Source organism: Salarias fasciatus, chromosome 16, assembly GCF_902148845.1.
Source record: "Salarias fasciatus chromosome 16, fSalaFa1.1, whole genome shotgun sequence".
Classification (NCBI taxonomy): Eukaryota; Metazoa; Chordata; class Actinopteri; order Blenniiformes; family Blenniidae; genus Salarias; species Salarias fasciatus.
Window position 1 is genome coordinate 20,600,840 of NC_043760.1, and position 13,092 is coordinate 20,613,931.

At 42.1% G+C, this 13,092-nt stretch overlaps 1 protein-coding gene across 1 annotated transcript in view; it reads left to right on the forward strand.

Annotated features, from left to right (window-relative positions):
• Positions 1 to 2,370: 2,370 nt before the first annotated feature.
• edar (ectodysplasin A receptor) overlaps positions 2,371 to 13,092 on the forward strand; it is a 31,204-nt gene continuing 20,482 nt past the window's right edge. Inside the window, exon 1 of the mRNA XM_030112512.1 lies at positions 2,371 to 2,527. The gene's annotated coding sequence lies outside the window, so the exon portion shown is untranslated. The remainder of the gene's footprint in view (positions 2,528 to 13,092) is intronic.

The following is a 13,092-nucleotide window of genomic DNA, read 5'->3' on the forward strand; positions in this document are numbered from 1 at the left end:
ATGGAGAGAAGGGGAGGAGGAGAGAAGACTAAAGTCCGAGGTTTAGTCCAACACAGACACCGGGCTCCAGTCAGATACATCTCACACACACACACACACACACACACACACACACATACACACACACACACACACACACACGCTAATTTAGGTTTTCTGGTTCAAAGACATTTATAATCGGGAAGCAGATTTGAGTGTGTGTGTGTGTGCGTGTGTGTGTGTGTGTGTGTGTGTGTGTGTGGCAGTATCTTAGTACTGATATTCAGTGTTTGTCTGATCTCTCAGTTTCCACTGGCTATCAGCTGCCGTCAGGCAGGATGCTGTTGTAAGGTTGTTATTCAGCATTTTACTATTAGTGAAATAGTAATTGGCTTAGTTATAACGTGGTAATACCAAAGGACCAGACTAAAACATTTTTTTTCAATATTTAAGACAGCAGTGACAAGTTGAAACATGACATGTGTATTATTAATAATATATATTGACAATGTGACAGTGGTTCATTCTAAGGTCATAAAACATCTAATCGTTCATATTTTTTGCATCTTAAATACAGTTATAAATGTGAACGAAAACAACTTCAGGGATCTTTAAATCACACAACTTTGTCATAAGTGTCTTTCAAATTTTGACAATTTATTGATGTTGGGAGGCACCATGGCAGTGTTTGTGATTTGCACTTCTTTTTCTTCCCCCCCCCCTTTTTTTTTTACTTCACTTGTGGGTTCCAAAACCTATGTCAAGTGAGTTTTCTCTGGGTACTTCAGTTTTTCTCACTGGCCACAAAATTGTCTGTAGGTGTTACTGTGAGTGTGTGTGACTTATATTTCTGTGCTCATTCTGGATTGGAGTGTTGACCTGTTCAGGGTTTCAGCAATAGTTTGCTGTATAAGGTAGAAGAAGATGGATTAATGCATAAATGATTATAGAAGTATGACTACAAATGTTTGTTTGTTTTGCACCTGTATTCCTGAAGTATAAAAAAATAAAACAGTAATACACATCCAGAAAGTATTTGACAAGCAACATACATTATGAAATGAGGTTGTATGTATAATGCATGCAGTAAGTTAAACAACACACACACGCACACACCCCCCGTCCGCCCTGCTTGCTCTTCTGTTATCACTAAACCATATCTGTCACTGTGTAAAGTTTCCAACCGTCACTGTATCATCAGGAAGAAATAAAAGTATTTTGTGTCGGCACTTATCATGTCCTTGATTCCACTTCGAGGATATTGCTGCGTGTTTTTCACTGCAGAAAATCTTGGTTTTGCACTGCTGAAGCTGCTTAGTAAGTCTGCTGAATAGCTTACTAAGCAGTGAAAAGAATAATGTGACAAAGGGACATGTTCAACCTATTATAAGTGTTGTCAGTGGAAAATGAAGATGTCACACACACTCTCTTTACATTATCCATCCATCTTCTGTGCTGCCTTATCAAGCTCAGTGTCTCGGGGTGGTGGAGGCGATCCCAGATGATTATGGATGAAGACGGGTTTCCAGTCTATCACAGAGCAGTCGGACAGTGACACACTCTCACATTCTCATTCAAATATTCTGGAGTCATCAGTTCATCTCAAAATCATGCTTTTGGATTGTGGGAGGAAACCTGATGACCAGGAGCAAACCGATGCAAGCATAATAAGACAAGCCAAGACTGCCAGCTGCAGCTGCTTGAAAAGGACCCCTGCAATTCTCAAAGAACTCTCCTATCCAGCTCATCGCCTGGTTAAGTCATGCCTTCTGACAAGCGCTGCAGGCTGATGAAGGACAACACATACAGATTATCAAGCAGTCTTATTGTTGAACCAACAGATCATTAAATAACCATCGACCTGGACATTATGTCTTAATATCTTAATCACATGCAATTCTGCTTCCTGTTACCTCATAATTTACCTAATTTGTACAATCAGCCAACTATTATGCACTTTATATTTGTGCAAAAAGCAAGCAGCACCTGTAATTTCACTATATGTGACATATAAAGACAATACAGCTATTCATTTCATTCCAATGTAATTATTGGAGAATGAATGGATGATTGGGGGTTATTTTCACTTTGTTGTATTGTTATTAAACAGAGGCATCAGTGGCAGCCTTCATGATCACAGATTTGCTGCAGAATTCATTGAAATGTAACCTTCATTCAGTGATTTGTGTGTCACTACATGTCTCTGGCCGCTAGATGGCAGAGTGGCGTCGCAACTTGCGGCCCTTTAATTGTCCTGCCCATTGAAAGCCGTCCGTCTACCTGGGCCACGTTAAATCTGGGCTCTCGCGCAGGGCGGAGAGAACTCCTCCGTCTCTCCTCGTCAAGGAGGAGCCTGCAGACACACCGACATGCACCGGACCGGAGGCTGAGACGCAACCCGGGCTGCGAGGAGTCCAGACTCTCAGACAGCCGGCCTCCCTGCGATGTTCAGCCGACTCCCGGAGGCAGACTGACCACCGGCAGACCCGCACTGACCGCTCGCCCCCCCCCCCCCAGACCAGCGTGGCCCACCGACTCCGAGCTGCAGGTAAGACCGTGTGATCAAGCTCCGAGCTCAGGAATGCAAGGACGGATTGCTGCAAGACTTCAGGGAAATTCCTGAGCAACACTTCTTGTTTTTAATGCCAAGTACACATGTGCTTACTGTAACTGATTCAGCCTCGCAACTGAGAGAAGTGTATGTTGCTTCTGCGGGATACAGCAGATGTAAGCTCTAATGTTTGGTATGAAAAAGCATCCCAAGTGAAGCATGTCAAAGTAAGCAAAACAACAGAGTTGCACAGTCTGAACACCTGACTGTCTAATTCAGAAGGAGCACGGGATTAGAAAAGCAGATCAATTGTGAAATTATATCCCACTAAGATCATTGCATTTTTGAAAACTGTGTGTAACAAGCATATATCATAAAGTTATCCTATATGTGGAAGGTGCAGGTTGTTGGTGAAAATATTTCAAGCCCATGCAGACAGACTGTTTTTCATTTTTCACACATATCTTTGTACTTCAGCTCCTGCTTGCTGTTAATCCTGCTGATGTTGTTGGCTTAAACACTGACTGCAATCTCCTCATGGTATTGAAGTTTGCGTGATCAATTCCTGTATGGTGAATATTTGTGATAACAAGTCATATCATAAGCGCCGCGCTTCACTTCACTTTCTGATGCTTTATTGGCTCTGTGTGCTTTGAGCGAGTGGTGCATTTGTGACCCAGCATAGCTCACTCTTCTGGCTGCATAATTGTTTTCTTGGTGCCGCCTGACTGTCCCGGGCCCCGGGGCCCCCGGGGGAAGTCCTGCCCGCAGACAGGCAGCTTGGCCCGGCTGGGAACATGCTGGGTCCTGCCGAGCCTCTGAAGTCTGCTGGCTGGCTTTGAACTGGAGCTGCTGGAGGTGGAAATCAATCCGTCTCTATCCTCTCTCTCTCTCTCTCCTTCTCTCTCTCTGTCTCTCTTTTCACCCTGAAGCCCCTAGTGTAGCCCATCTCTCTCTCTCTCCTGCCACTGAATCTTTCATGTTCACAGGTAGAAAGGCAAAGGAGACGTAGAAAAGAAACATAAGGGAGTGTAACTCATCTTCAAAAGAAGTTAATATGGTTTTTGGGGATTAAAGGGATGAAGACAGAAAAACTTACAAAGCCAGCGCCTGTAGTCATGATCATCCTGCGACTGCAGCGACCTGAAGAGAGAACTTGTTGACTTACATGCCGCTTTGTCACTTTGCAACTCTAATTCACACAATTCCTATTTATTTTAGAGGAACGTCACAGAAAGGAGAAGGAAGTCTGCTGCTTGTCCCGGGAAAGTTAATGTAGAGATTTATGTGACGTGTCACAGCTGATTCTAACTATACCGGCTTTAAATGTGCCATGTATGAGTCCCGGTATGCTCAGTATACAAAACATCGATAATGAGCACCAACAGACGTATTCTGGCTGTAGCTTAATTCACCATCGCAGCCATCTCCCTGACGTGGCTGCCGATTACCCAATAATCACCGTCAACAGGTTGGATCTTCTCTGCACTTCTTCAGTGGCGTCTTGGAGGTCCCAGACAAAAATGAGGGGTAGCTGTATTTCATTCTAATTTAATTTATGTGCAATAATCCCAGTCAGGCAACATAAAAGCAGAAAGTCTCTCTAATCATAGGTTTCACACTCACCGCTATTATTTACCCATCCAGAATGCAGACAGTTCCACAAACCAATTGTAAATCTATAGTTGGAGACCTCAGGGGACCAACTTTAATCAAATTTGGGTTTGTGGTCTAATTTTCGACTGCTTAAGAGTCTTACATATGAAGAGGCAACTCCAGCTAATCATCAATTCCTTCTATAGAGTGTGTGAGGAGAGGAGGAGTGGCGTTACGGAAATTCTGAGCAACGTTGTGGTTTTTTCCCCGCTTAAAGAGGAATTACAAAAAAGCAATTTGCACCTTCATTGTGATTCATCATAATCCCTGAGGATTGCGCTTCAATCTCAAGGGTTGCCTCTGCAGTACGGGTGAATGAAGGTTTGGGTGGGACGTCACCGTCATGCCCAAAGTCTGATCAGGTCAGGTCGGGTCGCTCGTCTGGTGTGATCAAGTCATAAGTTTACTAGGCGTGTGTGCTTGTTATGGTTTACTAAGTCCTCTGAGTAAATACTCAAAACACTTTTAATGCCTGACTTTTTTTTTCTTACAATGGATTAAGCAGAAAGTTACCTTTGAAGATTCCCCTTTCTTTATAAACACATTCATCAACTATTCATCCCCCTGGACGACACACACTCAAGCCCTGGAGATAGGCAGTCTGAAAAGCCATCTGTCTTATGAGGTGTGAACAGGCACACCCACACACACAGATAATATGAACCTCAGAGGTGAAACAAAAAAAAAAAAAAAAGAAGAAACACATTTTAGATAAAACGCCGGTTAAGTTTACTTGAAGGCAAAGACTCAATTCCAGCTGTGGATTCAATATTGAGCTTTATAAAAGGCTTTGTTCACTATTCCTTAAGCTTTTATAGTTTCGCTACAGCATTTTGTACTTCAGAACTTGCTGAAAATCTGCACAAACAAATCAAAAAGAGTACACTGATATGCACTGACTTTCATTTCAGTTGTGAGAACTGCATTGGTGTGCGGTCGCTTCAGTGTTAGAGGGGAAGCAAAAAGACGTGCAGATGAATTCCGGGTTACAGATTAGGATTCCCACCTAGAGTCAATGCAAAATAAACAGAGACAGACGCAGAGACAGAGCGAGAGATGATCTGCCCCAGCAAAGCTAAAGAGGGGAACAAGGGATCAAGGAGAGGAGACGATGAAAGACAGATCACCGGCAGGCACAGAATCAAAGGGCCTGCTGACTGACTGCAGCCGCGATAGGTGTGTGTGTGTCTGTGTGTGCGCACGTGCACATCTGTGTGCGTGTGTGTGTGTGCGTGCAGTCATTTGCGACTTCTTTTCATGTACCCTAAGAGTTTGTTTTTCCTGCGCAGAGAGTGGGAAGACGACAGTAAGTCTGTAATTAAAGCAATCATAAGATGAAGAGAGATGAAGAAACATCACACACACATGCACGCATGCACAAAAAACATAACTTGCGCATTATTTTTCATGTTCCGTTCAATATTCTCATAAATATTGAAGGAGGAAGGATTTCTGTGCCTTTCGAGCACACCTCTCCATCCGTCAGTCCTCTTCCCGTGGAGGATATTTGAGTCCGGGGCTCTCGGTGCCTCGTGTGATTTGTCAGTGGAAATTTAAGCTGCGCCAACGCATGTTTTGACACTTCTGTTATAATACAGTTCAGACTGATAAAACACGGGCATGCATTTGGTTGGGATTAGAGCAAATGGTTATTTAGTTTGTAGATTAGGGCCAGCTGATGTCTGAGGTTTAAGTCTGTCGCCAAAGTTGGAAATTACTTTAATCATGTGTTTATTTTCACATCAAACTCAGACAGTAATCACGCCGTATCTATTTCCCGCTCATTTAGCTCCTCATAAGAGAGCCTGAATGGCTACTTTCTTTAAGGAGGTTCAGAGACAAAGACATTTTAATGAAGAAGAGTGCAGAGGTGACTGTGGATTATTTTTTCGCTATCATCTCATTGCAGCCTTGTTGTGACTGGATGTAATTAGAATGATTAGCGGACACCATAACAGCATGCCAGCCCATTTGTTTTTCAGTTCCTTTTGCCAATCAGTGTAATTCATTAGGAAATGTTTTAGAAGTACCCTCATGGTCTGATTCAAACGATGTTTGATGCTGTTGGTTTAGTTTGAGTGACAGGCCTGCCGCCACCACAACCCCTGTATTTACTTTCAAAATCATAGAAAGGAGACGAAGCGCCAGCAGCACATTCCTTCTTCATAATTCACTTGAGAAAAGAAAAAAAAAAAAAAAAAGACAGACACTTAGGATTAGACACCCAGTAGCAGAACGACGGTGAATCGGCTGAATTCTTAAAGACACGTTTGGAGTTGATAGTGAAACTTATCGTGCATACAATGCTCAGTGCATTTAACGACACTGTGATTTTAAGCCTTTCAACCTGATTGTAACGTATTTACGAACACAGGTAGATGATTATGGCCACTGCAGGGCTAATAACATGCTGTTACTCTGAATCAACATGCTTCCATTCACTTATCTGGTGATTATAGGTCATTGCAGCCAGAGTTTATATTAACCCCAGTGACTGCGTTTGTTTAAACCGATTATCATTAATCCAGTCAAAAAATTTGACACGATGATATGAAGTATTGAAAAAAAAAAAAAAAAAAAGCCACAACTGTGTCAACAGAAAATAAAAATATGTGCTAAAATGTATCTTGTGAAAGTGGCTTGTTTACCAGAACTGCTGGAGGTTTAAATGACAGACTGTAGACACTTGAAAGAGGGGAAATCCACAAAGTTTGTGGTTTCTGCTTCATGTTTTTATATGCAAGTCTACTTCATTGAAGTTTTATTATCAGCTCTTTTTCCTTTGCTAGTACTTTATATCTGTTACCTCTATAACTAGTTGCTGGTTGGAGTGAACACAGGCACATACTTCAGCGACTCTCAGGACTAATTGTGCTTGTTAAAACAATGTTCTGTGCTTGAGAACAGTGGTTTTCCTTATGTGTGGTGAGGGTGGCTGACATTATTGAAAATCAACTGGGAACTCGATGCACAGGATAAATTGAGAAGTTTGCGTCCTTTCTTTGGTGAGGAGTTCGAAGCTGCATCGGTTTGTTGTGCACGTGCTCAATGGTTTGTTGATGTATACAGCAGAGTTTGAGATGTTTGCTCACACACACACACACACACACACATACGACTCGTACACACACTTCTACACACACAGGCAGGCTTTCAGCCGGTCATACTTCGTAACATGTGTTTGAGATCTTGCTTGGACTTGGCAGGTCGAGCCCTGCTCTGTAAAGGGATAAAATAATTGGCTTTTGGAGGCTAATGCTACGCTGCAGCGCTCTGATTAACTTGAGAACTTGTTTATGGGCTGGGATGGAGTATTTTTGCAAGTGTGTAACAGCGTGTTTATGGCAAGGTTGGGCTGTTGTAAAAAAAAAAAAAAAAAAAAAAAAGCTAAAGAACTAAATTTATACCTTATGGGGCTTACATTGTCCTTAAGTATGGTGGTCATGGCTTGGCAGTTTTCTTTTTTCAATTAGGTGACTTTAAATGGACAAAAGCTACCAGTAAATTGAAAGTTGAAAGCCGCTCCACCTTTGTAGGTTGAGTATTTTTTATTTTTTTTTTACATTTACTATCTATGGCCATGGCCTTTTTGAATTACCACCATAACATTAAAAAATATCATTCTAACAATAAAAAGCCTGAAGCTTCCCTACTTGCTGCCATTTTTCTCGTCTTTCTGTTGCACGCGTCTGCAAATGGGAGGCAGAGACTTGAAAATGTGAACGTGTTGGATGATCCATCAACAGTTAAAGTGGCCACATATCAAAGCAGTAGAGTAAATTCTCTGCATTTTTTTTTTAATTAATAGAGTGATGCTTTACGATCGTTAAAGACTAAATAAAGACGTAAAACAACAGAAAGTAGCCATTCCAACTAACAAAACCCCTGCTGCTGATTTGATTTGATTGTCATCAGAAACAAAGCGCTTTTCAAGAGACTGCAAACCATCCGCTGACCACATTTCTCATTTTCTGCATTGGTTTGGGTCTTGGCTGTGTTCCCTGACCACTGATTGGCCTGCTACTTAATCAGGCAGGAAGTCATTATCAGACGCTGTAATAAATAACCTTAACAGGGTTAATCACTGATGGTGAAAAGCTATTTCCTCCACAATCCATCTGTAACCGTACTAAATGATCTAGAAGTAGGAAAGACTTAAGCAAGGAGGAAGAGACAGACGTCAAATGAAGCACAATGTTAAACATTTTTAACACTATCAGTACATGTGTGAAAGTGTGAAACAGATACATTTAAACAGGAATCATGATGAAACCCTGGTAAAAATGTGTTAGATTATCCTGCAGAGAACAAATAAAGTTCAGAAAAATAGGTGAATTGTCATCATAAAGAAATAGATTTATCACTGTGTATCAGTGTGCATTCTGAGAAGTGCAGCAAACAGGAAATAAACTCCGGGTTGGATGTGATCTCTTTGTCTGTGAAGCATTTCTGAGGGCCGTGTTTGTCTTTTTCAGATGTTTGGCAGGACGACTGCTCCAAGCATCGTTTCGAACTTGACACAGTTTTGTGTGTGAGTGTCTGCTTTCTCTTCATTTAATCCCACACTCCATAATGTTGACATTAGGAATCTGTGTGGGCCAGATGCTGCAGGACTCCTGGCTCTTCTTCTTCTTCTTCTTCGCTGGAGATAGTTCTCCAGGAATGTGTGGTTGGAGATGTTATCCGGCTGCGCAGTGAATTTGGGACCGATTGGATGCTTTCGTGATGGCGTCACCTAATGGCTTCAAATGTCTTACTACCAAAAACAAATGCACGTCAATGGGGAAGATGCTTTTTGGTACAAAAAAATATTGGAGGACAAGACTAACAGGCAAACGGGACAGAAAGTAGTGAATCAACAAGAAGGAGGTGGCTCTTTTCTACTTTGTACATGTTTATATGAACCAAACCATGGGAATTCCATCGACCAACCAGCTTTTCACCTACGGGGTCTAACCCCCCCTCCTCCAGACCCTGTCATTTACGGTTGTCATAATTGAGAAAAATCCGTCAGTGTAGACTTAAATCTGCTTTTAGGTTCTCAATCCTTAATGATATTAAGTATATTATACTTGTCACTGTAGGCCATGCAGCTTACACAGAAGATGTCTTCTTTCGGTCTTGTTGTTTTTTGTGTGCGAACGGCTGAGTTCAGTGGGTTTGTTGTTGTGTCTTTTTTTGTGATGAGCCACAGTAAATTGTGTTCCCATAGCTGTGTGGCATTTCATATTGGGCTTTCTCTGCGAACGGAAAGAGCAAACAAATACAACTAAATGAAGAACAGATATGAAAACAGAGCTGATGAGTGGAGGAAGGCTCAATCACTCAATCCAATAAATATTCCAAACTCTAAAGCTTGAAGAGCGATGCGTGTTGTGCTCTCTGTTGGCTGCACGGCGCTCTAAGTTCACACTGTGAGGTGCCCAGACCGTGAGGCGTGCCCTGCCCGCGCTGCTAAGAACTTCATGCACTCGACTTGTAAATGACACAGCTAAAGACAGAGGGGTTATTTATCAGAGATTATGCGATCGTTAGAAGATTAATACCCTTAGGGGGGGGGGGGGCAAAAGGCCTGGGCTGGCTTTCATCTCAGACCTGCCCCAACAGAGAGAGCTGAGGACTGGAGAGACTGAGGGAGGGTTGAAAGAGGTAAAGCAGACTGTCAGAAGACACCAAGAGGCTTCAAACACAGTCATATTGGTGTGTATGTGTGTGTGTGTGTGTGTGTGTGTGTGTGTGTGTGTGTGTGTGTGTGCACGCGCTTTAAGTCTGTGTGTACATCACTTTAACCCCATAATGAGTAGCCTTGAGGGGGTCCATAGCAATTTGGCAGTTCTTCATTTCCTGATTTGAAAAAAAAAAAAAAAAGCACAGTCGGTGCTTTTATCTCTTTAGCACGTGCACGCTTGCATGTACATGCACATGCGCACACACACACGTGAGCTTACCTCAGAGACTTGTGCAGTTAAGCTTAATTTTGCCCTCAGAATCAAACAGTGTGAATTTATACGACATGCCGTATATCTTTGTGCTGCTGTGTGTGTGTGTGTGTGTGTGTGTGTGCGCGCACAACTAAGCTGTAATTAAGCAAGATCAAATCCTCTCGGTCGGAGCATTAGCCTTCATTAAAGATCAGAAGGGTTTTACCTCAAGAGTGCAGCGTGGATGAGTGAAATCAGAGGGTGAAACCAGACAGACTGATTCTGATCTCAGATGGCAGATAATTACTGCGTCTTCCTTTTTGTCTCCTTTTCCATTTCACACACACACACACACACACACACACGCTTTAATACTTCTGGCAGCTTTGGGTAAATTTAAAAGCCAGCTGTTAATGTGTTAATTTGAACCGATTTGACCTGCAGGCTCACCAGTCAGGACAATAGCAGACGTTCGCAGCACATGTTGCCTGCTGTCCTGATTCTGGCAGCTGGAACTGCTCGGTAATCGCTGAGGTGTGATCGCTATTATGGAAACTCGCACTGTTTGTGTTCTTACAGGCAGCATCATTGCCATTTTCCAGAAATACAATCTCGGTGGCATCGACTTTAACTGTTCCACATTTCAAAGAGTATCAGGGAACAACATTGTCATGGATGATTTCAGTGTGGTCACCCATAATTCTCCATAAGAACGGTCTCCAGCTACCAAGCCAGCGACCAATGCTGGGTCATACAATGTTCTTGTATTCAAGAATTGAAAAGGGATTTTTCAGTTTTCTCTAACAAAAATGTGATCCTATTTCATTGGGGTGAAATTAGAATAAACCACCCACAGTGCATTTTTTTTTTCTGCAACTTTCTTCTTCAATTTTACAACAACATAGGGTTTTCCGGTGCTCCTGCCTCGCTTGACATGCTAAATGGAAGCCGGTCTCCTGAATAGACCTTTAGCTGGAACGTAAGCTTCATAAGAAAGACAGAGTTGAGTTGATTCAATATTGGCACTGGAAACCGGTGCACTTTGTGCACTGTGGAAAACACATGACTGATTGAGCGCCTCTACATCACGGTTTGAATAGTTTGTCTGGATCGATCCCGCTTCGCTTTAAAGTAGGACTTTCGGCGATTGGCAGGACTTTTGACCTTTTTGATTGATTAAGAAGACAAACGCTAAAGAGAAAGAAAATATTGGATTTCATTCTGCTTTGAATGATACATAACGCTGTGAACTCACTGGTTTAAATACAGCGCAGTCTGCAAAGAAATATGAATGATGGTAATTTTCTTTTACGAGCCACAAACTCCAAAAGAGCTTCAGAAATCCAGAAAGGAGTCCAGACTGCATCAGGAATTCCGGTATTGCACACATCAACATCAGGACGGACGAGCCACAGCAGAGAGACTGCTGTGCTTGAAGTATGAATGTAGTACAGATGGAAAAAAAACACAAGGACATAGAGAGTTTATTGAAGTATAAACTCTCTTCTTTCACTTGTCTGTTGAGTTCCGAGGTTTGAAAGGCGGCATTCAGACGTCCACATATAGACTTTACCAACAGGGTCAGGAAAGACTTGTGTCTGAACTCAGAATCTTGTTTAATGGAATTCAAGATTAATGCTGAAGTCACAAACTGAGATCCATAACAAAATTGTACCTGAGCACCTGAGCATCTTGAACATCTCTGTGTTCAAATGATCAAAAATTAAAATTTACTGAAGAAAATAATGCATTGTAGGAAAAATTTCTTTCATTTTGGCTTTGTAGCTGAAGTCCTCTTCCCATGTCTCCCATTTATCTTTGCAAAATTGCATAGAGCAGCGATTTGTAGTCTTGTGGTTTATCTTAATGGCCAGAAAATTAATTTATCCACTCCACTGAGTTAAACAAAGGGTTCTTACACTTGACTCCCGGGGCGCTGCCGACACTGGATCTGTTGTGTTTTTTCAAATTATTAAAAGTGATCACATAATTACGCGCAGATTAGAAGCAAAATACAAATGAAACAACTAATTAAGCATCGACAAGCTTCTCGGTATTTATAGAAGCAGCTGGTGGGAGCAGCGCACTGTGTTCATACGGCCTCCTCGCTCTGTCTCGCATGCAGACATGACGCAATTACAAGCTAAATCTTTCTGACACTGATACAGAGAAATACAAGAAGCAATCAGCAAATAATGATTTATGGCTTTACTGAGAGAAACACTGATCCAGTTAGGTTTTGCAGTAAAAACCACACACACCTTTCACCTCTCCTGTACCTTAGGAAGTCATCTTCTACTTGGAAATGTTGTTTTGGCACCTTTAGAACGGTTTGTTAACCTGCCAATGTCGGTAAAACAAACATTTTAATTGCCGTTTTCCGATTCACACCTCACTATCACAACCGCTGCCTCAAACCAGAAATACTGCAGTGTGTATTACAATCACAGCAGGACTTTGCGAATTTGAAAACAAACAAAAAAACACTTTGAACTTTGTTTTGCAGTCGCCATTAAATATGATTACCATTAAGACCTTAGCGCTGTTGTAGAAGGCATTTCTGCTGTATTTGGGCTTTTGATCAGAATTTAAGCCCAGCGCCGCTATGACATGACAGAAAAAAGAGGGAAAAAAAACCAGGCGTAGAGTTAAATGTTGTTAAATGATATCGCCGGTCTTTGTTGAAGCAGAGGTTAGCCAGCGGTGATGTGTGCTGGTAGTTATGAGCCAGAAGAATGCCACAGGCTGCTCTGCTGCTATTATATGTTTATGGGCAATGACGTGACGCTAACTTATTGGGGCCACACACACACACACGCACACACACACACACACACACACACACACACACACACACACACACACACACACACACACACACACACACACACACACACACACACACACACACACACACACACACACACACACAGTAGACAGGGTTCATGACTCTGTTGTGTTGTAATAAAATTTTAATTCTGGAAA